The sequence below is a fragment of the Leptodactylus fuscus genome, chromosome 5, assembly GCF_031893055.1.
Source record: "Leptodactylus fuscus isolate aLepFus1 chromosome 5, aLepFus1.hap2, whole genome shotgun sequence".
Taxonomy (NCBI): Eukaryota; Metazoa; Chordata; class Amphibia; order Anura; family Leptodactylidae; genus Leptodactylus; species Leptodactylus fuscus.
In genome coordinates, this window is record NC_134269.1 from 172376100 (window position 1) to 172403836 (window position 27737).

The window sequence follows — 27737 nt, forward strand, 5'->3', positions numbered from 1 at the left end:
CTGGAGAGCTGGAAAAATGTCGGAGCAGGTGGATCATTGACGCCAACAACGAGGTCATTATATGGCATTCAATGAGCTGCTGAGATGCCAGAACAATCACAGGCACGTCACGAGGAACAAGTTCAGCAGCAGGACAGCTTATCTCTTATCTCTCAGACTGCACTTTCAGTGTATCATTCGCAGGCTCTGTTTCCTCCCCTCTTTCCCTTGCTGTTGGGGTTCCTCAGGGCTCGGTCCTTGGCCCCCTGCTTTTTTCTCTCTACACAGCCCCCATTGGACAAACCATCGCCAGATTTGGCTTCAGGTACCATCTTTATGCTGATGACACCCAATTATACACATCTTCCCGTGACATCACCCCTGCACTCATACAGAACACCAGTGACTGTTTCTCTGCTGTCTCTAATATCATGTCCTCGCTCTATCTGAAACTAAATCTCTCTAAGACTGAACTACTACTGTTTCCACCAACTAATAGATCTGTCCCTGATATATCCATTGCAGTCTCAGGCCTTACTATAACTCCTAGGCAGCATGCCCACTGCCTCGGGGTCATGTTTGACGCAGACCTTTCCTTCACCCCTCATATTGAATCACTTGCACGTTCATGTCACCTCCACCTCAAAAACATCTCCAGAATACGCCCTTTCCTTACCAGAGATACACTAAAGACACTTATTGTCTCTCTGATTCATTCTCGCCTTGACTACTGTAACGCCTTACTAATCGGTCTTCCCCTTACTAAACTCTCCCCTCTACAATCTATTCTGAATGCAGCGGCCAGGCTCATCTATCAGGCTAGACGCTACAGCGAGGCCTCTGGTCTGTCCCAGTCATTACATTGGCTGCCTATTCATTATAGAATAAAATATAAAGTTATTACTCTCATCCACAAGGCTCTCCATAATGCTGCACCTCCCTACATCTCCTCCCTCATCTCTGTCTACCGCCCAACCCGTGTTCTCCGCTCACTCAATGACCTAACACTTACATCCTCTATCATCAGAACATCCCACACTCGTATACAAGACTTCTCCCGAGTTGCACCACTTCTCTGGAATGCTCTACCCTGGACAATCAGATTAACTCCCAATTTCTACAGCTTCAAGCGCAAACTAAAGACACATCTCTTCAGACAAGCCTATCACAATTCCTAATGTCAACCCCTCCGTACTACAATTAGGATCCCTACATTTTAACCCTCCTCTGTCCCCGCTCCCACATTACCCCACTTGATATGATGCCTTTCCAGCCTAACTTATTTGTTCAATCTCCATCCACATGTTAAAGGTCACCACTAGTGACGGCTCATACAGTATTATTTGTGTATTGACAGTAACCTCTATTACAGCATTGTCTGACCTCTGTATAAGCAATGCCACCCCTGCTACCTCTTGTGTCACCCCCTGTACCTCATAGATTGTAAGCTCTCTTGAGCAGGGCCCTCAGTCCCATTGTGTGAAATTAAGTTCTTTGTTATGTATCAGTCTGTATCTGAACCCTACAAATTGTACAGTGCTGCGGAATATGTTGGCGCTATATAAATAAAATGTATTATTATTATTATTAGCTTGAGACCTGCCAAAACCCCAGAGAAGGCGAACCATTGATGACAGCAATTTTAGGAATATAGGCAGATCATCGATGCCAATAACACACAGACAAATTTGCAGGCAGAAGCTAGTATGCCATAAATGTCTTTTGTGGGTACATCCCTTTAATGCAGAAATGCATGTTATAAAATCTATCATTTGAAAAATGAGCTAATTTTTTATTTTTTTTTGCCATTTTTTTTACCTCCAGATCAACTGTTTTCACTTGACCCATTTATTTGCAAGGAGGTGTAAAATGGCAGTTAACAAAAATCTATGTAATATGTCATGTTTTAGCGGTAGATTCACCAACAATGTTAAGCGCTATGGCTTTGCAACTGACCCCTTCTTTATCATTACCAGCAGGGTTGCTATCAGTGGCCAGAGAAATATAAAATAAATTTATATAAACTTATTAAAAGTTATTTAATAGTTAATTATTAAATAAACTTTTGCAACCTCTTTAAAGAATGGCAGCTTACAATACCCAAGCACCTGCAATACATCACGCACAGATACAATAGGCACGGGAACTAATGTTAAGGGATTTTTTCAATATTGCATTGTTGATCCTATCTGTGCCAAAGAAGTGAGAATGAGTTTCATGCTCTCTCCGAAAAAAATCTGCCCCGGTTATCTTTTCCATGTATCTTAAGTAGTGCCTCCAGTTATAGTCTATTTTCACAAAAGCAGCTGTAGAATTGATCTAGAGCTGTCTTTAACATACTTATTTTTTCTCAGTTTCTTCACTACATAGAAAACATTTCCATTTACCAACATACTTACCAACAGCATATGTCACCGCCATAGTCAAATTCGTTTTCAATTAAGCATATACAAGCAAAAAAGAAGTGACTTCCATAGTGCCCGCAGATCTCCTGTTGGTGTCTTCAGCACACAAAAAAACTCCCATGATCTATTATGAATTCATGGGGACATGTGTTTAAAAAAAACAAATGAAAAGACAAAAAAAATAAAGTGAAAAAGAAACTCCACTGCCACACCCACTTCATCTAGCCCCACACCATGACACGTGTCACCTACATAAAAATTAGTAGCATTTTGTGGTATTAATAAAAAACAATGAAACATGAAAAACAAATACATATCCCTCCTTTTTATTTACATTTTGTCTCATATTAAAATGATGAAAAAAACACAGAAAAATAAAAAAATAACATAAAAACCAAGCTATATTTATCCTCAAATCATTATGCAAACATTATTTAAATAACCCAAAGGAAAAAAAGGTGTTACAGTTCTAAAAACTCCAAAAACAGCGGCATAAAATGCATTTTCAATGTACTTTTTGGAAAAAAATATTTTCATATTTTACATTTTCAAAGTAGCAAAAAATGAAAAGGTCCTATGCAAAAGTTTGGGCACCCTACATGGTTAGTACCAAGTAGCACCCCCTTTGGCAAATATTACAACTTGCAAACACTCTTTGTAGCCAGCAAGGAGTCTTTCAGTTCTTGCTTGAGAGATTTTCATCTATTCTTCCTTGGAAAGGTCTTCCAGCTCTGTGAGATTCCTGGGTCGTCTTGCATACGCTGCTCTTTTGAGGTCTAGCCAGAGATTTTCAATGATGTTCAGATCAGGGAACTGTGAGGGCCAAGTGTGGATGAGGAAGGCATAACGGACCACCAGTCACAGAGGGGCATTACAGAGGTATGACCTGGGGGGTGCTCGCTGGCCCTGGGGAATGCCTAAGGTGCTCAGTGAGCCTCATTAGCATATAGTTTTTACCAATTTTTACTAAAAACAGGGGGGGGGGGGGGTTTCCTGTGGAAGAACTGGAGGCAGCACCTGAATAGCCTTTTTAAAAGCTATTCAGGCATATTTTGAGATCAAAATCCGATTTCTGAATAATAGAGCCCCTTTAATGGTTGGAGATGTTCTTTTCCAAAAATTCTATGTCCTTTTTTTCTCCAAGCATGTCTTTGATCATTCTGGCCAAAGAGTTCTATTTTGACCCCATCGGTCCACAGGACTGGTTTCCAAACTGCATCAGGCTTGTTCAGATGTTCTTTTACAAACTTTTCTTATGCTGAATTTTATGTTGAGGACACAGGAGAGGTTTTCTTTTAATAACTCTTCCATGATGGCCATATTTGTGCAGGTATTGCTGAACAGTAGAACAATGTATCACAACTCCAGAGTCTGCTAAATCTTCCTGAAGGTCTTTTGCAGTCAAGTGGGGGTTGGTTCTGATTTGCCACTCTGGCAATTTTATGAGGCTAACTGTACATGTGGCTTATTTCTGGCTACATAAACAAACAAAATAGCACAGTTAGTTGTCACCAGACTCTCAGTATTCTTGGACAGATCCAGGCTCCTCCTCTCCTTCCAGCATCTGCCCTTAAGTGCAGGCTCTGCTGGCTTTTATGGCTGAGTAACGAGCCTATGATCCACACTCGGGGCTGAAGCTTACTAAAGACCCACCCAGGACCACACTTTGGTCAGAAACCTGGAGATGCCATATCGGGACTCCAGCACTCTGCCTTTCACCTTCACACACGTCATATTAAAATAGAATAAAATATCAAATGATTATGGTTAGTGAAGCATAAATATGTGTGGAGTGAAAGTTACAATTGATATGGATCCTGGATTCTGGATTTAACACCAGCTATTTTCTAAAACACTATAGTAGGGCCTTACTTATACCATATACTGCATCACTAATATGCCTTGTGTGTTTATAAATTCAGTAAGCAGTGAAAGACCATATGACTTACATTATCCCCAAAGATTATACATGGTTATAATATTCTTTGCACATCATATAATTTATCTTGTCTTCATGCATCATTAGAAAACATACCAGAAATATGTCAAATACATTTTGTAGGTCATTACTCAGATCAGTAATTACTGTGCCTCTTTCATATTTAGAGTCTCTGGTGACTGGCATAGTGCCAATGGGCTGGCACAAGGGGAAACGGATGCCTAGTTTCTAAAAGCGCTTTAGGTCTTCCCCGGGTAATTATAGCCCAATAAGCATAACATTCATTATAGGAAAACTATTCAAGGAACTCTTTATGGACCATACAATATACAGGAGTATGTAACATAAACAGTATTATAAGTGATAGCCAATGGACAAACCAACCTGATCTGTTTTTATAAAGAGGTGACTAGTAGTCTGGACAGACCTGTGGAAATTGTGTTTTTGGATTTTGCAAAGGACTATTACAAACTACAGTATAAAACTGGCTCAATGGGGGGTAAAACACCCCCAGTTCTCAGAATTGGGGGGATTCTAAGTGTTCAGAACCCTACAAGTAAGCAATTTATCATACATATTTCCTGGTATAATCCCTAGAAATATATATATGATTGTTTCCTTTATTGTAATGTATACATAGAAAGAATTATTTAGGTATTGGAATGTGTTTACACTGACTGTTTCTTGTAATTAATAAAGAATTAATTAAAAACAATACCCAATATTTATAATAAGAAGCCTTATAGAAATTACACTACCTGATGTCATTTTGCTTTCTCAGAAGCCTCAGATTTCTAGACTTTTCAGAACGCATCAAGTCAGCAGTGCACAAGGAACCTCTAAATGAGGAATTCTTGGCAACAAAACACACAGATCTATCTTAAATATGCTGCAATCTGCAGTGCTGTGTGTCAGTGTGTTTTTGTCATTTTCACCTCTTAAGCTAAATAATAAACTACCAAGACTTACTGCCTTAGCCTTCTGGCTTATCATCTCCAAAGATGACACTTTTAAAAGCACTGAGGCAAAGCTCTCAAATTTCCATCATAGTTAGAGTGCAGGCAACCATGACAAGAATTTACTCTTACTTACTAGTAAGGCTGTTAATACAATGACTGTACATGGGATTGCAGAGAAATCACGGCAACAGATTACTAAACTAAGGGGGGCCACACGGTGGCTCAGTGGTTAGCACTGCAGCCCTGCAGCGCTGGGTCCTGGTGTTCAAATCCCGCCAAGGGCAAAAAACCATCTGCAAGGAGTTTGTATGTTCTCCCCGTGTTTGCATGGATTTCCATCCCATATTCCAAAAAGACATACTGATAGGGAAAAATGTACATTGTGATCCCTATGTGGGGCTCACAATCCACATTTAAAAAAAAAAAAAGATTACTAAACTAAGCTGTATGAAGGCCCCTTCATATTATGGCAGTGCCGGCAATATATTTTTATTAAAACATAGAGTGTGTACCATTCAGGGTCACTGTTGGTGTAGTATATAAAGACTCTATTCATTTCTCGGCCCTATTATATGTCCACTAGAGCAACAGTAAAACAACGTTTAGAGCAGCTTGGATTGTAGGTGCCCAGTCCATCCTCTATGTCGCCTATAAGCCATACGGTAGCGTATTGTACATATGTTGCAGGGTCCAGCACTCGAGGGACTTTGGTGACCATTCAGTTTATCATATTCTCAGAACACATTTGGTTTGGATCCATATATGCATGTAATAGATATGAAGTACCCGGCCACTGTAATAAAAAAAAAACATGCATGTTACAGCTCTGGCTTAATGTTCATACTTATAGTCACATTCTGACTAGAGATGAGCGAACACTAAAGTGTCCGAGGTTCGAAATCCGATTCAAACAGCCGCACACTGTTCAACTGTTCGAAAGGATTTCGAACCCCATTATAGTCTATGGGGGGAAATGCTCGTTTCAGGGGTAGGCAACATTCGATAAAATCATACTTACCAAGTCCACAAGTGACGGTCGGGCTGGATTCTGCTTGAAGTCTTCTCCCGGCGCAGGGTCCCCGCATCTTATTCCGGGTGGAATTCACTCTGCCTAGGCATCCGGCCTAGGCAGAGCCGACTGCGCATGTGAGGGCATGCCTGCGTATGCGTAGTCGGCTCTGTCTAGGCCGGATGCCTAGACAGAGTGAATTCCACCCGGAATAAGATGCGGGGACGCAGCGTGGAGAAGACTTCAGAAAGGTAAGAGAAGAACCAGCGTTGATTGGCAATGTATAGCATTCTGCCAATCAATGCTGGTTCTGCATTGAACTTTAAACTTCGAACAGCTAGTAGTGTTCGATCGAGTACGAGTATTTCGAATACCGTAGTATTCGATCAAACACCTACTCGATTGAACACTACTCGCTCATCTCTACTTAAGACTGTTCAGTACATCTGTATCAACAAAGAGAGTCACATGTTGTTAGTACATCTCTGTAGTATAGAGCCATAAAGTTATTTGAAAGACTGGATTTTAACCCCTTCCTGCCACATCCGTTTCTCGATTTTTGTTTTTCACTCCATGTGCTGCAATAGTACGGCGAATGTGGGGAAAGAGGGTAAAGGGTAGCTAAACCTTTGAACAACTTGTGATTTTCTGGCAGTATTTGTATCAATAATGCATTTTATAATATACATTATTAAAAATTGTTGCTCCTTTCTGTGAAATCCTGCATTTCTTTATTTTTTCCCTTGCTTCTCTATTGAAAACTGTCCCTGCTTTTCATGGTTTATTGGTTTTTGTGCAATGAAGAGAAAATGAGAGTGGGAGAGGGTCACTTCAAACAAATATTACTATACTATAAAATGTAAAAACGTGACTCCGATGTCCTATGAAAGAGGAGTTTCTTATCTTTCATACTGCAATGTTTTGGTGGAGGAAATTCTCCTACCACCATTACAAGGACCCGTTCCGATGCGTTCTGGAATTTACAGCTCAGTTTGACAGAAGACATATGGGTCATTTGTAGGCAGTATTGATACAGTCAATGGGAGCAAAGCTTAGGCTTACAAAACTGGAGCTGCAGGTGATATAATGGTACCTCAAGGTGGTGATGGTTATGAGTGAGTAAAAATAAGGTTGGTGTCAGTTGATTTTTGTAAGGCTCACAATCCACATTTTCCATATCAGTATGTCTTTGGACAGGGGTGAAGCCGCCCGAGGCGAACTACAGAAAGCCTTCCCCCCCGGGAGGTGGGGGTGGAGCGTAGGGGCGTGGTGGAGCGAAGGGGGCATGGTGGTGTGAAGGGGGCGGGGCTTATCTGCTTAGCTTGCTTCAGTGGCCTCCCCAAACTACCGCTCGGTGCTAAGCTAGTCCAGGACAACTTGCCCTGGACTGGCTTAGATAATCAAAAATGCCGCCCTCCCTGAGGCCCTGGCATAGCGCTGCCTGAAGCGCTCGCTTCAGATCGCCTCATGGGAGGTGCGGTGCTGTCTTTGGAGTATGGGACGAAATCTATGCAAACCCAGGGAGAACATACAAACTCCTTGCAGATGTTATCCTTGGCAGGATTCAAATCCAGGACTCCAGCACTGCAAGCTAACCACTGAGCCATTGTGTTGCCCCAGTGTCAGTTGATTTATAATAAATCTGGACTTTTAGCTAACTCATCTCTCAATCTCTTTATTTGATATTTAGAAAATGTTGGTCATAAATAATGTCCTAATTCTTGATAAGTCGTACAGAACCACAAATAGACTAACAATTCCCTCTATACTATTTTTATATGAGTTTTCCTTCCATTATTTTGTAAAAGCGCTAATAAGGATAAAGCTGCCAGACAGTGACAGTAATTCTGCTTAGTCTTAATTAACACATGTATTTAGCATATGAGCATTAAGTATACAAAACAATTGTTGATTATTGACTTGTCACATTTTTAAGAAACACCTTTCATCATTTGACTTCAGGCCACTGTTACAATTACAGGAAAAACTAATTATACTGCAGAACTCTTAACTCGTGGAGCATTAGAACATAATGTTAGACATTTGCATGCACCTGATAAGGGAAGGTGTGCACATACTGTAATTACACAGCCTGGCTAATCGCTCACACAGTAATGATTGATTTCTTACTGCTATGTTCTTCATTAGAATTTTTTCTTCTTTTTACAGAACTGAAGCTTGTGTTCTGTTATTTATTGCATTAGTAAGTCAGTAGCCTGTGAAGATGGGATCACACCTTTATATTTGACTGGACTAAACTGAGGTCTAAAGTATGTACTGTATATAAGGTAGCTTGCAAGATTCACTTAAAACATCCTCCTTTTGGTTCAGGTAACCCCCAGGTCGCCAAGAGTACTGCTAATAGCAACTGATGACAGGAGATGGTTTTATGACATGATATAAGTCAGGACAGATGGGGATACAAGTGTGGCAGTACTGGCAAGGTTTATACAACCAGAAGTGATCTTCCGCAGGCCCTGCATGTAAATAGCAGACCCAAAGCAATCTCAATACTAGGTAAAACACATGGATACCCAACAGAAACTCAAAGCTCCAGCTAAGTATCAATGTGGCTTTATTTATCCCCTACACCACCATTGAGACTTCTCTATCCCAGCAGATTATACACCTGCTGAAGCTGTTCATTCCAATGTGACCTCCAGTCTTGTTGTTTGACATTTGTTGTTTTTATATCTTTGTGTTTTCCTGATACCATCATGTTTACTATTAAAAACTTTGTAACAATAAATTATTTAGATTTAATACAAATTCTTTTGGTGTTATTCATACATTGATACTTAGTTGGAGCCCTGCATGTAAATAGAGCTGAGACACCCAGTGGATGCATTTCCCTGTGTCCAGCACTGTTTAAAACAATGGCAGATAACAGAGTTAAATCTACCAGAATTCTGGTTTAAATTTGCCTATTCTACGTACCACATTTAGTATGTGTTTTATGATTCATCCAAACTACCATTTGCAATGTATGGGTCCCTAAAAACAGAACGGAGGGCACACATATTCGTACCCATATGCTGTGTCTGTGTTTTCACTGACCATACACCTGAATGCATGGACCAATCTGTAAAAATAAACAGGAATTAGACAAGCTTAATATTTTGTTCTTTTCTATGAACCAGACACTTGTCATACACCTGTCATACACTAAAGATGTGTGTACGGGATGATAGAAATGAATGGGTCTATGTATTAATGTATAGCACGTTCACATGTATTGGATAGGCCAAAATGTACTTTTTCTAATTGCATTTCTTATGTATGGCTTTGGACAGTTTTTACCTTGCCCCAAAGAGGACAAAGCTCACTTGAAGAGGAAACTGTCAGGACACAGAGTCGCCACGGTCTCCTTGCTGCACGGCGCCTCCCTTGGAGACGTGTTTAGAGTTCTATTGGTTGCGCTTAGGTGATTAAGGGTTAAATCTTTTCCCTACTCTCAGTACTCTATGCCATTAGCCATCATTGGTTTTGGGTGTGTTTTTCTCTGCTGTTTTTGAAACCCCACCTAGGCTTGTATCCTTGCCAGCCATTCACTTTGTGTTTCCCTGGTCTCCTTCTCGGTCAGATATCCTGTCTGTGTCTCTTTCAGTCTGTGTATTAGTTGCTGTGTACCCGGCTCGTATTTGACTATTCTCTGTCTTCTGATTTGTACTCCATTCTGATATCCTGGTTTAACCCTCTGCTTGTCCGACCTTGCCTTCTCTATTGTGTTCTCGCTGAGACTTGTTGACCTCCCTGGTTCCATGCTATTTTGTCTTTTGTTTTGCATTGCATTTTACACTGTGCTTTCTGCTTAGGTGTGACCCTCGTTACTCCAGCTCCTAGCACTTTCAGGGCTTCCTCTTCCTTCACCTTAGCCGCCTGGACATTAGCATAGGAGTCACGGCAGGCGCACTCCAAGTAGGGAGTGCATTGGTCTGCCTCACCTCAGATATAACAGCATAGTTCTAGCCGCAGGGCCTACGACCCCTTTTGTCATTAGTTGCACAGTTTTGCATCCCACCTGTGTCATCTCGCACCGCCTGACCCTGACCCCAATCCTTACAGAAAATGACTTAAGAGAATAGAGGTATCTGGGAATCTGTTCCTTTTGGAATAGAAATACTAATTTGGCAATTAAATCCACATCATGATAGTAGACTTATTAATGCATGCATGATGTTAAGGAGGCTGTCCTCTAGAGGGCAGCATACAGAGGCACTGTTCTCCTAATTACATCCTGGAGAATAGATTTACATATTTTTTACCCAGAATCCCTAGCGGAGCAGGAATGACTTGTAAGTCTCCGTACTGCCTATGTAGGCACACACTCTCCCTAATGTGTACGATTGTCCCCTGACCTGAAGAGAGTAGAAGCAAGGTTTAAGATAAAACAATGTGCAAACATTGTGTCAAAATTTTGAAGTAAATTTCTGGTTCAATATCGGCCAACTAGTGGGGGTATAAACATAGAATACACAGTGAAAACATGCACCAAATGTATCATCCAGCATCAGACACAGGGAGAAATCTGGATTATTTTAGACTCTCAAGCTTACAGTACATAATTGAAATATTAGACAGGATTAGTAAATCATGTGTGCACCTATGTTTTCTCTGCAATTCTTTGCAGTGTGGGTGTCCATCATTATTTCATGTAGGCCCTGGTTAGGACAGCATGGATCTACTATATTCAGGAATGATTTGCTTTATGATAGTAAACATATCCTACAACATTTAACAATGGAAATAATACATAAAATGTATTAACATTTAACATAAATTTACAGTCATAAATATATACAGAACATTGCCACAAATATATCTTTAGCAGACACAATTCTTAGATGGACAGTGGTAAATAATCATGCAAATATTGCAAAGAAAGGTGAAATATAAGAAAACTGATACAATATAAGACCACCAAGCAGCGTGAGAAAAGAGAAATCCATCATACTGACAACATATGTTCTTATAGGAATAGATTGACATTAGACATGAGCGAACACTGTTCGGATCAGCCGATCCGAACAGCACGCACCCATAGAAATGAATGGAAGCACCTGGCACACTTTGCCGGCGGCCGGTCGCCGTGCCAGGTGCTTCCATTAATTTCTATGGGTGCGTGCTGTTCAGATCGGCTGATCCGAACAGTGTTCGCTCATCTCTAATTGACATAACATTTCTTCATTGATTTACTATTTTTGTTAAAATTGGCTTTGGGTTTCGGTCTGCAATAAGAATTGTGTTTCTCTTCCGCCATAGGAGCAGAAATATGTAATTGAAACTGTGACATATACTGTACGTGATGGACACCAACAGTGAGGAACTTAGGGATATGTCCTTATACTTTTCCTTTTCACTGGATTTGTTCTTTTTAAAACAATGTGATTTAGTTATAGTCAGCCACCAGAAATGTATCTTATATTTGATCAAGGTTGTGCTAGAAATTGTGTACTGTAAAAGGTTTAACTAACATCTTGATATTGTATTAAATTGACATGACAAATTAGAGACGATAACCAAATTCAAGCTAACATAACTTTGGGCACATCTTTATAATGGGAACCGTTAGGTTTCTACATGGTGTCTGAAGTTTTTTCATACATTTTGTAGTGTGTCTGAAAGGATTTGATAGGAAATCTTCAAATGAAAATGTAAAACTAGCCTCAGAAGATGATGAAACAGAATTGAAAAATTATGTCATCTCCTTTTTTGTTCAAATTCTTTTTTTTCTTTTTTTTTTTTGCTTTTTTGCACATTAAAAGTCAATGGCAACAGGGTCCAGCAACACAACCTTTAAACAAAATACATAAACATGTTGTGCACTGACACCACTCAACTACATCACTACATCAGCCCTATTCTTTAAATATTAAGATAAGATAATCCTTTAATTGTCCCACCATGGGGGAATTTCAGTGTGTTACAGCAGCATGGTAATACAGATACAGGATAATAAATAGTAATACATTACAGAAGTAGACACACGTAAGCTAAGAAAAATACTATACTAGGAATCCATAGCAGCTAAGGAAGAAAAGAAAGAAGGAGGACTTCAGGATCATTTAGTTCTCTGTGCGGAGTGATTTTCGCTCGGTCTGATGTAGATTACAGGCAGTTTCCACCTTTACTATGGGTCCTTGCCATGCTGTAGTTGTATCAACACATAACTAAACTCTATGGCTGGGTTCACACTAACTTAGGTGTCTGACAGCTAGTGTCTAGAGATGAGCGAACACTAAAATGTTCGAGGTTCGAAATTCGATTCGAACAGCCGCTCAATGTTCGTGTGTTCGAACGGGTTTCGAACCCCATTATAGTCTATGGGGAACAGATACTCGTTAAGGGGGAAACCCAAATCCGTGTCTGGAGGGTCACCAAGTCCACTATGACACCCCAGGAAATGATGCCAACACCTCTGGAATGACACTGGGACAGCAGGGGAAGCATGTCTGGGGGCATCTAACACACCAAAGACCCTCTATTACCCCAACATCACAGCCTAACAACTACACACTTTACACACTCAATACCACCTCTCTGACAGTAGGAAAACACCTTGAAACATGTGTATTTGGCACTTGCAGTGAGGAGAGCTTGTCACCAGCAGTGAATTTGGCCCTTGTAGTAAGTTGAGGTTGGCACCAACATTTGTTTTGAAAATCAGGGTGGATTGAGCCTCTAACCAGCAGAGTTTGGGCAAATTCATGGTGGAGGGAGCCTCTAAAAACCCCAGTTTGGACCAATTCATGGTGGAGGGAGCCTCTAAAAACCCCAGTTTGGACCAATTCATGGTGGAGGGAGCCTCTAAAAACCCCAGTTTGGACCAATTCATGATGGAGGGAGCCTCTAAACAGCCCAGTTTGGGCAAATTCATGGTGGAGGGAGCCACTAAAAACCCCCAGTTTGGACCAATTCATGGTGGAGGGAGCCTCTAAAAACCCCAGTTTGGACCAATTCATGATGGAGGGAGCCTCTAAACAGCCCAGTTTGGGCAAATTCATGGTGGAGGGAGCCTCTAAAAACCCCCAGTTTGGACCAATTCATGGTGGAGGGAGCCTCTAAAAACCCCAGTTTGGACCAATTCATGGTGGAGGGAGCCTCTAAACAGCTCAGTTTGGGCAAATTCATGGTGGAGGGAGCCTCTAAACAGCCCAGTTTGGGCAAATTCATGGTGGAGGGAGCCTCTAAAAACCCCAGTTTGGACCAATTCATGGTGGAGGGAGCCTCTAAAAACCCCAGTTTGGACCAATTCATGGTGGAGGGAGCCTATAAACAGCCCAGTTTGGACCAATTCATGGTGGAGGGAGCCTCTAAAAACCCCAGTTTGGACCAATTCATGGTGGAGGGAGCCTCTAAAAAACCCAGTTTGGACCAATTCATGGTGGAGGGAGCCTCTAACCAGCCCAGTTTGGACCAATTAATGGTGGAGGGAGCCTCTAAACAGCCAAGTTTGGACCAATTCATGGTGGAGGGAGCCTCTAAAAACCCCAGTTTGGACCAATTCATGGTGGAGGGAGCCTCTAACCAGCCCAGTTTGGACCAATTAATGGTGGAGGGAGCCTCTAACCAGCCCAGTTTGGACCAATTAATGGTGGAGGGAGCCTCTAACCACCCCAGTTTGGACTAATTCATGGTGGAGGGAGCCTCTAAACAGCCAAGTTTGGACCAATTCATGGTGGAGGGAGCCTCTAAAAACCCCAGTTTGGACCAATTCATGGTGGAGGGAGCCTCTAACCAGCCCAGTTTGGGCAAATTCATGGTGGAGGGAGCCTCTAAACAGCCCAGTTTGGGCAAATTCATGGTGGAGGGAGCCTCTAACCAGCCCAGTTTGGACCAATTAATGGTGGAGGGAGCCGCTAAACAGCCCAGTTTGGGCAAATTCATGGTGGAGGGAGCCTCTAAACAGCCCAGTTTGGACCAATTCATGGTGGAGGGAGCCTCTAAAAAACCCAGTTTGGACCAATTCATGGTGGAGGGAGCCTCTAAACAGCCCAGTTTGGGCAAATTCATGGTGGAGGGAGCCTCTAACCAGCCCAGTTTGGACCAATTAATGGTGGAGGGAGCCTCTAAACAGCCAAGTTTTGGGAAATTCATGGTGGAGGGAGCCTCTAACCAGCCCAGTTTGGACCAATTAATGGTGGAGGGAGCCTCTAAACAGCCCAGTTTGGACCAATTCATGGTGGAGGGAGCCTCTAAACAGCCCAGTTTGGGCAAATTCATGGTGGAGGGAGCCTCTAAAAAACCCAGTTTGGACCAATTCATGGTGGAGGGAGCCTCTAACCAGCCCAGTTTGGGCAAATTCATGGTGGAGGGAGCCTCTAAACAGCCCAGTTTGGGCAAATTCATGGTGGAGGGAGCCTCTAACCAGCCCAGTTTGGACCAATTAATGGTGGAGGGAGCCGCTAAACAGCCCAGTTTGGGCAAATTCATGGTGGAGGGAGCCTCTAAACAGCCCAGTTTGGACCAATTCATGGTGGAGGGAGCCTCTAAAAAACCCAGTTTGGACCAATTCATGGTGGAGGGAGCCTCTAAACAGCCCAGTTTGGGCAAATTCATGGTGGAGGGAGCCTCTAACCAGCAGAGTTGTGGGAAAGCAGGGTGGAGGGAGCCTCTAACCAGCAGAGTTGGTGGAAATCAGGGTGGAGGGAGCCTCTAACCAGCAGAGTTGGGGGAAATCATGTTGGAGGGAGCCTAGTATTAGCAGAATTGTGCAACGCTTATGGTGGATGAGTATGAGGATGCGGAGGAATTGGAGAGGTTGAGTACAGACATGGAGTTTCATGTTGGGGTGCTTTACACAGGTGGGCACAAAAATGAAGGCTCTATCCAGTGGTGGTTCATTTTTATCAAAGTGAGCCGGTCGGCACTCTCAGCTGACAGACGGGTGCGCTTGTCAGTGATGATGCCACCGGCTGCACTGAACACCCTCTCAGATAGGACGCTGGCGGCAGGACAGGACAGCACCTCCAAGGCATATAGGGCAAGTTCAAGCCACAGGTCCAACTTCGACACCCAATACGTGTAGGGCGCAGAGGGGTCGGAGAGGACAGGGCTGTGGTCGGAAAGGTATTCCCGCAACATGCGCCTATACTTCTCACGCCTGGTGACACTAGGACCCTCCGTGGCGGCACTTTGGCGAGGGGGTGCCATCAAGGTGTCCCAGACCTTAGACAGTGTGCCCCTCGTTTGTGTGGACCGGTGAGAACTTGGTTGCCTACTGGAGGAACTGCCCTCCCTGCCGCCAACGTCACATGCTGGAAACATCCCCATCATATTCTGCACCAATTGCCTGTGGCAAGCATTGATGCGATTGGCCCTCCCCTCTACCGGAATAAAAGACGAGATGTTGTTTTTATACCGGGGGTCAAGGATAGCAAAGATCCAGTACTGGTTGTCCTCCATGATTTTGACAATACGCTTGTCGGTTGTAAAGCACCCCAACATGAACTCAGCCATGTCTGCCACAGTGTTAGTTGGCATGACTCCTCTGGCCCCACCGGAAAGTTCAATCTCCATTTCCTCCTCATCCTCCATGTCTACCCATCCGCGCTGCAACAATGGGACGATTCGAAGTTGCCCGGAAGCCTCCTGTATCACCATCACATCATCGGACAACTCTTCTTCCTCCTCCTCCATTAAACGCAGTGAAGCGGACAGATGTGTGGACCTACTCTCCAGCTGTGACGGATCGGATGCTATCCCTAACTCCTCTGTGTGATCTGAGTTATCCCTGATGTCAATCAGGGATTCTCTCAGAACACACAAGAGCGGGATTGTAAGGCTCACCATCGCATCCTCAGAGCTCACCCTCCTTGTGGACTCCTCAAAGACCCGTAGGATGTCACAAAGGTCTCTCATCCATGGCCACTCATGGATGTGAAACTGAGGCAGCTGACTTTGTGGCACCCTAGGGTTTTGTAGCTGGTATTCCATCAAAGGTCTCTGCTGCTCAACCACTCTATTCAACATCTGAAACGTTGAGTTCCAGCGTGTGGGGACGTCGCACAAAAGCCGGTGTTGTGGCACATGCAGGCGTTGCTGGAGAGATTTTAAGCTAGCAGCGGCTACTGTCGACTTGCGAAAGTGGGCGCACATGCGCCGCACTTTCACCAGTAGCTCTGGAACATTGGGGTAGCTCTTTAGGAAACGTTGCACCACTAGGTTGAAGACGTGGGCCAGGCATGGAACATGTTGGAGTCCGGCAAGCTCCAGAGCTGCTACCAGGTTCCGGCCGTTATCACAAACGACCATGCCTGGGCCCAGGTGCAGCGGCTCAAACCATATTGCCGTCTCATCGAGGAGGGCATCCCTCACCTCGGAGGCAGTGTGCTGTCTGTCCCCCAAGCTGATCAGCTTCAGCACAGCCTGCTGACGTCTACCAACGCCAGTGCTGCAACGTTTCCAACTCGTAGCTGGGGTCAATCTAACAGCGGAGGAGGAGGCGGTGGCGGAGGAGGAGGCGGTGGCGGAGGAGGAGGCGGTAGAGGAGGAGGAGGAGGGGGGTGTTCTTCTCGTGTCCCTGCCAGGAATGTTAGGCGGGGAGACGAGGTACACCGGGCCAGTTTGGGAAGCAGTCCCAGCCTCAACTACATTCACCCAGTGTGCCGTCAGTGAAATGTAGCGTCCCTGTCCGCATGCACTTGTCCACGCGTCGGTGGTCAAGTGGACCTTTGTGCAAAGTGCGGAACTAAGGGCCCGCCTGATGTTGAGTGACACGTGCTGGTGCAAGGCGGGGACGGCACACCGGGAGAAGTAGTGACGGCTAGGGACGGCATAGCGAGGTGCCGCAGTTGCCATCAGGTCCAGGAAGGCGGGAGTTTCAACAAGCCGGAACGCCAACATCTCCTGGGCCAGCAGTTTAGCGATGTTGGCGTTCAAGGCTTGCGCGTGTGGGTGGTTAGCAGTGTATTTCTGCCGCCGCTCCAATGTCTGAGAGATGGTGGGTTGTTGTAAAGAAACGCCTGATGGTGCCTTTGATGGTGCAGGAGAAGGAGATAAGACAGGACCAGGGGAGGATGAGGTAGAAGTCAACAAAGTGGCGGAGGCAGATGAAGTGGTGTCCTGGCTCGTCCTCTGGAGTGCATCGCCAGCACAGTCAGCAGTGGCAGTGGCAGAGGCAGAGGCAGTGACAGAGGCAGTGGCAGTGGCGTGAACGGCAGGCGGCCTTTGTCCTGCCGTTGCTGCCTGCCACTGATTCCAGTGCTTGGATTCCAAATGACGGCGCATTGAAGTGGTGGACAGGTTGCTCTTCTCAGAGCCCCTAATCAATTTCGAGAGGCAAATTGTGCAGACAACACTATATCTGTCCTCGGCGCATTCCTTGAAAAAACTCCACACCTTCGAGAAACGTGCCCTCGAGGTGGGAGTTTTTCGGGGCTGGGTACGAACTGGAACATCTTGGGAGATTCCGGGTGTGGCCTGGCTTCGCCTAAGCTGCTGACCTCTGCCTCTGCCTCTAGCTACCCTTTTTGGTGCTGCACCTGCCTCAACATCCACACTACTTTCCCCGCTTGACATCCCCCCTGTCCAGGTCGGGTCAGTGTCCTCATCATCCACCACTTCCTCTTCCAACTCCTGTCTCATCTCCTCCTCCCGCACAATGCGCCGGTCAACTGGATGCCCTGACGGCAACTGCGTCACATCATCGTCGATGAGGGTGGGTTGCTGGTCATCCACCACCAAATCGAACGGAGATGGAGGAGACTCTAGTGTTTGAGCATCTGGACACAGATGCTCCTCTGTTAGGTTCGTGGAATCGTGACGTGGAGAGGCAGGTTGAGGGACAATGAAAGGAGCGGAGAACAGCTCTGGGGAGCAGGGACAGTTTGGGTTATTGTTCTGTAAAGCTTCGGAATTTTGGGAGGAAGGAAGACAAGACTGTTGGGTAATAGGAGGAGAGGAGGCAGAGTCTGACTGGCTGCTGGACAATGTGCTGTAAGCGTTCTCTGACAGCCATTGCAAGACCTGTTCCTGGTTCTCGGGCCTACTAAGGTTTGTACCCTGCAGTTTAGTTAATGTGGCAAGCAACCCTGGCACTGTGGAGTGGCGCAATGCTTGCTGCCCCACAGGAGTAGGCACGGGACGCCCTGTGGCTTCACTGCTACCTTGCTCCCCAGAACCATTCCCCCGACCTCGCCCACGGCCTCGTCCACGTCCCTTTCCGGGAGCCTTGCGCATTTTGAATTCCTAGTTAGAAATTGGCACTGTATACCAGTAGTAAAAATTGTGGGTGCACGTAACCCCAATATATTCTTTGAATTCCCAGTCAGACACTGGCACTATATGGCAGTAGCAAGAAATGAGGGTATTTGTATTCCCAATATATTCTTTGAATTCCCAGTCAGACAATGGCACTGTATACCAGTAGTAAAAATTGTGAGTGCACGTAACCCCAATATATTCTTTGAATTACCAGTCAGAAACTGGCACTATATGGCAGTAGCAAGAAATGAGGGTATTTGTATTCCCAATATATTCTTTGAATTCCCAGTCAGACAATGGCACTGTATACCAGTAGTAAAAATTGTGGGTGCACGTAACCCCAATATATTCTTTGAATTACCAGTCAGAAACTGGCACTATATGGCAGTAGCAAGAAATGAGGGTATTTATAACCCCAATATATTCTTTGAATTCCCAGTCAGACAATGGCACTGTATACCAGTAGTAAAAATTGTGGGTGCACGTAACCACAATATATTCTTTGAATTACCAGTCAGAAACTGGCACTATATGGCAGTAGCAAGAAATGAGGGTATTTATAACCCCAATATATTCTTTGAATTCCCAGTCAGACAATGGCACTGTATACCAGTAGTAAAAATTGTGGGTGCACGTAACCCCAATATATTCTTTGAATTACCAGTCAGAAACTGGCACTATATGGCAGTAGCAAGAAATGAGGGTATTTGTATTCCCAATATATTCTTTGAATTCCCAGTCAGACACTAGCACTATATGGCAGTAGCAAGAAATGAGGGTATTTGTATTCCCAATATATTCTTTGAATTCCCAGTCAGACAATGGCACTGTATACCAGTAGTAAAAATTGTGGGTGCACGTAACCCCAATATATTCTTTGAATTCCCAGTCAGACACTGGCACTATATGGCAGTAGCAAGAAATGAGGGTATTTGTATTCCCAATATATTCTTTGAATTCCCAGTCAGACAATGGCACTGTATACCAGTAGTAAAAGTTGTGGGTGCACGTAACCCCAATATATTCTTTGAATTACCAGTCAGACACTGGCACTATATGGCAGTAGCAAGAAATGAGGGTATTTGTATTCCCAATATATTCTTTGAATTCCCAGTCAGACAATGGCACTGTATACCAGTAGTAAAAATTGTGGGTGCACGTAACCCCAATATATTCTTTGAATTCCCAGTCAGACACTGGCACTATATGGCAGTAGCAAGAAATGAGGGTATTTGTATTCCCAATATATTCTTTGAATTCCCAGTCAGACAATGGCACTGTATACCAGTAGTAAAAATTGTGGGTGCACGTAACCCCAATATATTCTTTGAATTACCAGTCAGACACTGGCACTATATGGCAGTAGCAAGAAATGAGGGTATTTGTATTCCCAATATATTCTTTGAATTCCCAGTCAGACAATGGCACTGTATACCAGTAGTAAAAATTGTGAGTGCACGTAACCCCAATATATTCTTTGAATTACCAGTCAGAAACTGGCACTATATGGCAGTAGCAAGAAATGAGGGTATTTGTATTCCCAATATATTCTTTGAATTCCCAGTCAGACAATGGCACTGTATACCAGTAGTAAAAATTGTGGGTGCACGTAACCCCAATATATTCTTTGAATTACCAGTCAGAAACTGGCACTATATGGCAGTAGCAAGAAATGAGGGTATTTATAACCCCAATATATTCTTTGAATTCCCAGTCAGACAATGGCACTGTATACCAGTAGTAAAAATTGTGGGTGCACGTAACCACAATATATTCTTTGAATTACCAGTCAGAAACTGGCACTATATGGCAGTAGCAAGAAATGAGGGTATTTATAACCCCAATATATTCTTTGAATTCCCAGTCAGACAATGGCACTGTATACCAGTAGTAAAAATTGTGGGTGCACGTAACCCCAATATATTCTTTGAATTACCAGTCAGAAACTGGCACTATATGGCAGTAGCAAGAAATGAGGGTATTTGTATTCCCAATATATTCTTTAAATTCCCAGTCAGACACTGGCACTATATGGCAGTAGCAAGAAATGAGGGTATTTGTATTCCCAATATATTCTTTGAATTCCCAGTCAGACAATGGCACTGTATACCAGTAGTAAAAATTGTGGGTGCACGTAACCCCAATATATTCTTTGAATTACCAGTCAGAAACTGGCACTATATGGCAGTAGCAAGAAATGAGGGTATTTATAACCCCAATATATTCTTTGAATTCCCAGTCAGACAATGGCACTGTATACCAGTAGTAAAAATTGTGGGTGCACGTAACCCCAATATATTCTTTGAATTCCCAGTCAGACACTGGCACTATATGGCAGTAGCAAGAAATGAGGGTATTTGTATTCCCAATATATTCTTTGAATTCCCAGTCAGACAATGGCACTGTATACCAGTAGTAAAAATTGTGGGTGCACGTAACCCCAATATATTCTTTGAATTCCCAGTCAGACACTGGCACTATATGGCAGTAGCAAGAAATGAGGGTATTTGTATTCCCAATATATTCTTTGAATTCCCAGTCAGACAATGGCACTGTATACCAGTAGTAAAAATTGTGGGTGCACGTAACCCCAATATATTCTTTGAATTACCAGTCAGACACTGGCACTATATGGCAGTAGCAAGAAATGAGGGTATTTGTATTCCCAATATATTCTTTGAATTCCCAGTCAGACAATGGCACTGTATACCAGTAGTAAAAATTGTGGGTGCACGTAACTCCAATATATTCTTTGAATTCCCAGTCAGACACTGGCACTATATGGCAGTAGCAAGAAATGAGGGTATTTGTATTCCCAATATATTCTTTGAATTCCCAGTCAGACAATGGCACTGTATACCAGTAGTAAAAATTGTGGGTGCACGTAACCCCAATATATTCTTTGAATTCCCAGTCAGACACTGGCACTATATGGCAGTAGCAAGAAATGAGGGTATTTGTATTCCCAATATATTCTTTGAATTCCCAGTCAGACAATGGCACTGTATACCAGTAGTAAAAATTGTGGGTGCACGTAACCCCAATATATTCTTTGAATTCCCAGTCAGACACTGGCACTATATGGCAGTAGCAAGAAATGAGGGTATTTGTATTCCCAATATATTCTTTGAATTCCCAGTCAGACAATGGCACTGTATACCAGTAGTAAAAATTGTGGGTGCACGTAACCCCAATATATTCTTTGAATTACCAGTCAGACACTGGCACTATATGGCAGTAGCAAGAAATGAGGGTATTTGTATTCCCAATATATTCTTTGAATTCCCAGTCAGACAATGGCACTGTATACCAGTAGTAAAAATTGTGGGTGTATATAGCCCCAATTCTATTGCTAGGGGACTTGCAGGGTATTTCTGGGGTGAAGGTGGGGGGGCACACCGTTGGAACGGGTATCGGGGTATATATCGGGTATACGGGAATACACTGACAGTGTATTCCATTCAGGATCCTGTGAAAGCTGGGTTGCGGCGATTGAGCCCGTCAGTGCCACGTTACACTGACAAGCTTCTCCCTGGAATTTAGCTCTTACAAGAGCTGTTGGTTGTCTTCTCCTTCCTATCCTAGCCTGTCCCTGCCTACCCAGAATCTAAGCCCTAGCTAGCTGGACGGAAACCTCCGTCCTCGGTGAATTGCAAGCTCAGAATGACGCGAACCTGGGCGGCGCTGTTCTTTTAAATTAGAGGTCACATGTTTTCGGCAGCCAATGGGTTTTGCCTACTTTTCTCAACGTCACCGGTGTCGTAGTTCCTGTCCCACCTACCCTGCGCTGTTATTGGAGCAAAAAAGGCGCCAGGGAAGGTGGGAGGGGAATCGAGTAATGGCGCACTTTACCACGCGGTGTTCGATTCGATTCAAACATGCCGAACAGCCTAATATCCGATCGAACATGAGTTCGATAGAACACTGTTCGCTCATCTCTACTAGTGTCCTCAGCTAAAAATCGGACATCTTTGTAAACGGACACTTAAGGACACACATGGACACTAAATGACACTACATAGTACCCATTTAAAATAATGGAAATTGTAAACGGAGACAGCTAGTGTCTGATGCTAAAATCTTACGCGGACATTAGCTGCGGACACTAGTTGTCGGACACCTATGCTAGTGTGAACTCAGCCTAATTTCGTTAAAAGGAATCTCCAGTCTTATGATTTTGATGACTTACAATAACTTTATGGTAGGTCATAAACATTAGTTAGAACAACATGTCCACTTTGAACTATCCTCCTATCTCTCGTCCGACTTACTCTTCAACAGACTACAATCAGGTTTCTGACTCCATCGCTCCACAGTAACTACCATAAAGTCACAAATAACCTACTAACTGCCAAAGCCAAGTGGCACTACTCTGTGTTTCTCCTTATTGACCTTTGGTTTGCCTTTAATACAGTAAACCACTCCATGTTGCTACAAACTCTCTCACTGACATGGAAATTTTCTCAATACCGCACATTTCACCAACCGCACATTTAGGAATGCCCCCTCTCACAGTACAGTGCAATAGACACTACTGTGAGGAGGGGCGTTCCTGACTGACAGTCATCAATGCCCTTCTTATAGTGAAGAGATACGGTACCGGCACCGATAGCAGAGGCACTGAATGGAAAAGCTGAATTCAGTGCACTTTCGGCTTTCTAGCGTTGTATCATACTGCATGTGCCCCAGGACGTGAAAGGTCCTCTTTAAGTTTTTTGCTTAATGAGCAAATCAACAAAAAAATAAAATCTTACTAAACAAAGTAAGTTGTGTTAGTAGATTCAAGTCTATTGTCCGCTCAATATTGTTTAGTGATTTGTATGCACTGATAAACGATATTTATAGCAATTGCTCATTGTAATTAATAGTCACCAAGTGAATATCATTTCATTTACTGAAAAAGATTCCAGTAATGGATTGCACAATAAGCAGAACATTACACATGCAAAAAAGCCACCTGTGGTTTTCTATTCTGATGCACTGACCAATTAAATAAATGCTGCCTATGTGCACTTCTAAGATTCTTTGCTTATTAACATGGTTTATTGTAAGTAAAGACATCGCCGTCCTTGAAGTGATCTTCGCTTTATTTGTATTTCTAATTTAGCTTTCTTCTAGACATAACAAGGGAATGTTTTACAGGCTCAGGCTCGTACATTTCTTAACAAATCTTTTCAAGACATAGTTATGATCTTTGCAAATGATTCAGTGCGGATAGAGCTGTACACGGTAAATTGGAGAGCTATAAATTTATTAAACATCATTCAACAAATTTCAGAATTAAATTTACAATTGCCTCACTTATTTTATGGCTCGGGTGAGATGTATAGCAATATTTACAAGCGGTCACACTTTGTATAGATCATCATTTATCATCCCTTTCGGTGGCAGGCCTTACTTATTGGTCGACCCAATAGTGGAAATATACAACATCGTTTTTTCTTACTAAATCTTACATTTGTCATGTTGGGGACATACCAATTTATACCGTATATTTTTGTAATAAATTCTGGTCTGACAGCTGAATATTTTTGATAAATACGAAAACGACTAGACATGAGCGTGTCCTCAATAACTAACATGTAATAACCTGGTTAATGTTTCCTTTAAGGTCTAGTACTGGTTTAATATTACATCTCTTGTTTCTTCCTAAACTGTTGAATGGTTGTAAAACAAATCTCTCCAACACAAAACACATTTGTAATAAAATATATCTGCCATTATTCAACTTGTGACACTGTTTTTACGCCTAACCTAAAGTACCATTCTCTTGTTTTTCTTACTGTATCTCATCTAGAAATATTTTTCTAGTGAGAGATTCACTATAAACTATATTATTCACTATATATTATTGAATGATCATAAAATAGTAAAATGGAGTTGGATAGTTTGTACTTATTTTTTAAATGTAGATTGTGAGCCCACAATGTACATTTTTTTCCCTATCAGTATGTCTTTTTGGAATATGGGAGGGGGCCACACGGTGGCTCAGTGGTTAGCACTGCAGCCTTGCAGCGCTGGAGTCCTGGTGTTCAAATCCCACCAAGGGCATAAAACCATCTGCAAGGAGTCTGTATGTTCTCCCCGTGTTTGCATGGATTTCCATCCCATATTCCAAAAAGACATACTGATAGGGAAAAAAATGTACATTGTAAGCTCTATGTGGAGCTCACAATCTACATTAAAAAAAATATATATATGGGATGGAAATCTATAAAAAATGGGGATAATATTCAAACTCCTTGCAGATGTTTCTTTTGCCCTTGGTGGGATTTAAACACCAGGACTCCAGTGTTGCTAGGCTGCAGTGCTGGGGCCGTGTGGCCCCAAATTTTACTTATTAATTATAGCAATATAATAAAAATCTATTTTTGGAACGTACAATGTATACTGTATACAACTATGACAGCAGCTGCCTCTGATTTAGTAACAACGGTTCTGAGATTTGCAATACAGCAGCCACAAGGACATATCGTAGCCTTGAGATGACTCATTGGGGAGAATTTGTTAACATGTTAACGCCATTTTTCTAGTGTAGATGTATGAAAATGTGTTGCATCATTGGTGAAAGTTCTTCTTATACACCAAAGATGTGAAAGTTTCCCCATTATGCACCTTATTCACCCCTTTTATGAACATAGGTGGAGAATGGGATAGGACGCCCTGGCTTGACATATTTATTATAACGTATGTGATTTTTGGGGGAGTGATTTATACCAGAAATCTATATCACTTCCCGACTGTGTAGATTTCCATTCTGACATTTGGACATGTGCCCGGTATGTTAAGATGCTGGAGATTTGGGATCCTTATAAATACACAATTCCAGTCAACACATCTGCTCCATTGACTGTTAGCTATGAAATGTGTTTAGGTACTATGACCTGTGCAAGAAGAATTAAGGTAAACTGTGACTATTACCTGTTGTTAATAGTGGATCCAATGTTATAAGCCTTCATGTTGATGATATGTGTTATCTGTCATTGTAATCCTGCCTGTACAGATAATGAAATGACTGTTGAAGAACATCTGCACCGAGCAAGAAGTATCCACCTATTGTAAAGATGAGTGTCCAGCATGAAATCTGCAATATTCTTTTAATATAAATTGTGATATGTACAATATATATATATATATATATATATATATATATATATATATATATATATTTTACTATAAATGTTACTGTAAATACTCAGTATTAACAATTTGTCATTTTATGATAATACATTCCCTTGTAGTAAGTGTTTATGGAATTATTCTTTGTCTGTGGTCTACTTTGACTTACAAGCACTGCTTAGAATATAAGCACATGTTCCTAGGTCATTTAACTGACTAATGATATGTTAAAAATATACATTTCTTCCCCTGCAGATTGTCACAGTTACCTTAACATAGAACAAGTACTCATAAATTTTTACTGTGTAGACCATGTAGGATTATCTCACTTTCTCAGAAAAATGGATACACATAAATATTTCATTATGGTTACATAGAAGCTCCACACTAATCACCAAGCGTTGCCATTGCAATAATGGAATACAGTGGGCACTAGTCTATGAATTACTAAGACTGAATATTATCACCGTGTGTACAAATACTGCCCAAAACCTTCATCTACTGTATGTGGGTTGTCTATATGATGGAGAAGATGTACAGTATAGTTATTAATGCAGCAGTATATTAAGTCATTATGGAAAATGAATTTACAGTGATAGCAAAAAAGATTGAGACATTTTGAAGGATTTGCTTCAAAAATACTGTTCAAAAAAGTTATGTATGTCAGTTGATATTCAAGGTTTTAAAATATTTTATCACCTACTGTACACTTATGTTTTGGTCTGTCTTGGACACTACATGTCCCAAGACATTATTTAAAAATTAATTATCTAATATTCTGATATGTAATGATGCATCCTTCACTTCATCCCACTGCGAAGAGATATCCTGGCTGGTCATACAGTATGATCTGACCTGCTGCTTCACAAACCAGCCACAAATTACTTTTTCTGCATTTGGTACTCCATGCAGGGAGTCCGCTTGGGGACCCCCGAACAGAATATTGAACGCATTGACATGTGGTAAGCAATGAAAGCACACAGAACCCATAGACTATAATAGAGTGCATGTGTTGTCCATGCAGTGATCGCATAGAACATGCGGAGAGAAAAGTATTGCTTGAAGTACTTGAAGTACTTATTTACGTTTCGTGCGGACCCCGCTCAGCAAGCACATGGACCGCATTATAGTCTATGGGATCTGTGTGCTTTCATTGCTCACCGCTTTTTAATGCCTTCGGTATTACCTTTCAGGGGGTTCCTGAGCAGACTCCCCAAATGGAATACCGAACACAGATCTGAACCGGGCCTAAATCTATGAGAACCTAGATATTGTGCTATCCCTTTCACTGGCACACTCAATTGTTCCATGCAGGTCATTCATTTGAATGGCTATATGTAGTGCTATATTTTCTATAGGGGCCTCTAAGGATGAAATGTATAACCATCTTCCAACTATGGTAGATTTTGTGAGAAACCATACCCAATCTAAAATGGTTCCTTTTTGCAATAGGCTTGTCTAGGTGAAACAGATCCTTTATATTTAAGATACAATAAGGTTGTTATAGGAAAACACAAAGACTGGACATGTACAGTCCTATGAAAAAGTTTGGGCACCCCTATTAATCTTAATCATTTTTAGTTCTAAATATTTTGGTGTTTGCAACAGCCATTTCAGTTTGATATATCTAATAACTGATGGACACAGTAATATTTCAGGATTGAAATGAGGTTTATTGTACTAACAGAAAATGCGCAATATGCATTAAACCAAAATTTGACCGGTGCAAAAGTATGGGCACCTCAACAGAAAAGTGACATTAATATTTAGTACATCCTCCTTTTGCAAAGATAACAGCCTCTAGTCGCTTCCTGTAGCTTTTAATCAGTTCCTGGATCCTGGATGAAGGTATTTTGGACCATTTCTTTCTATAAAACAATTCAAGTTCAGTTAAGTTTGATGGTCGCCGAACATGGACAGCCCGCTCTCAAATGATCTGAAAACAAAGATTGTTCAACATAGTTGTTCAGGGGAAGGATACAAAACGTTGTCTCAGAGATTTAACCTGTCAGTTTCCACTGTGAGGAACATAGTAAGGAAATGGAAGACCACAGGGACAGTTCTTGTTAAGCCCAGAAGTGGCAGGCCAAGAAAAATATCAGAAAGGCAGAGAAGAAGAATGG

The 27737-nt window shown here is 42.4% G+C and overlaps 1 long non-coding RNA gene across 1 annotated transcript in view; it reads right to left on the reverse strand.

Moving 5' to 3' along the window:
- LOC142203757 (uncharacterized) overlaps positions 1-27737 on the reverse strand; it is a 218165-nt gene that overhangs the window by 145088 nt on the left and 45340 nt on the right. The window contains exon 2 of the long non-coding RNA XR_012716122.1: positions 1392-1427. This is a non-coding gene — a long non-coding RNA (uncharacterized LOC142203757). The remainder of the gene's footprint in view (positions 1-1391; positions 1428-27737) is intronic.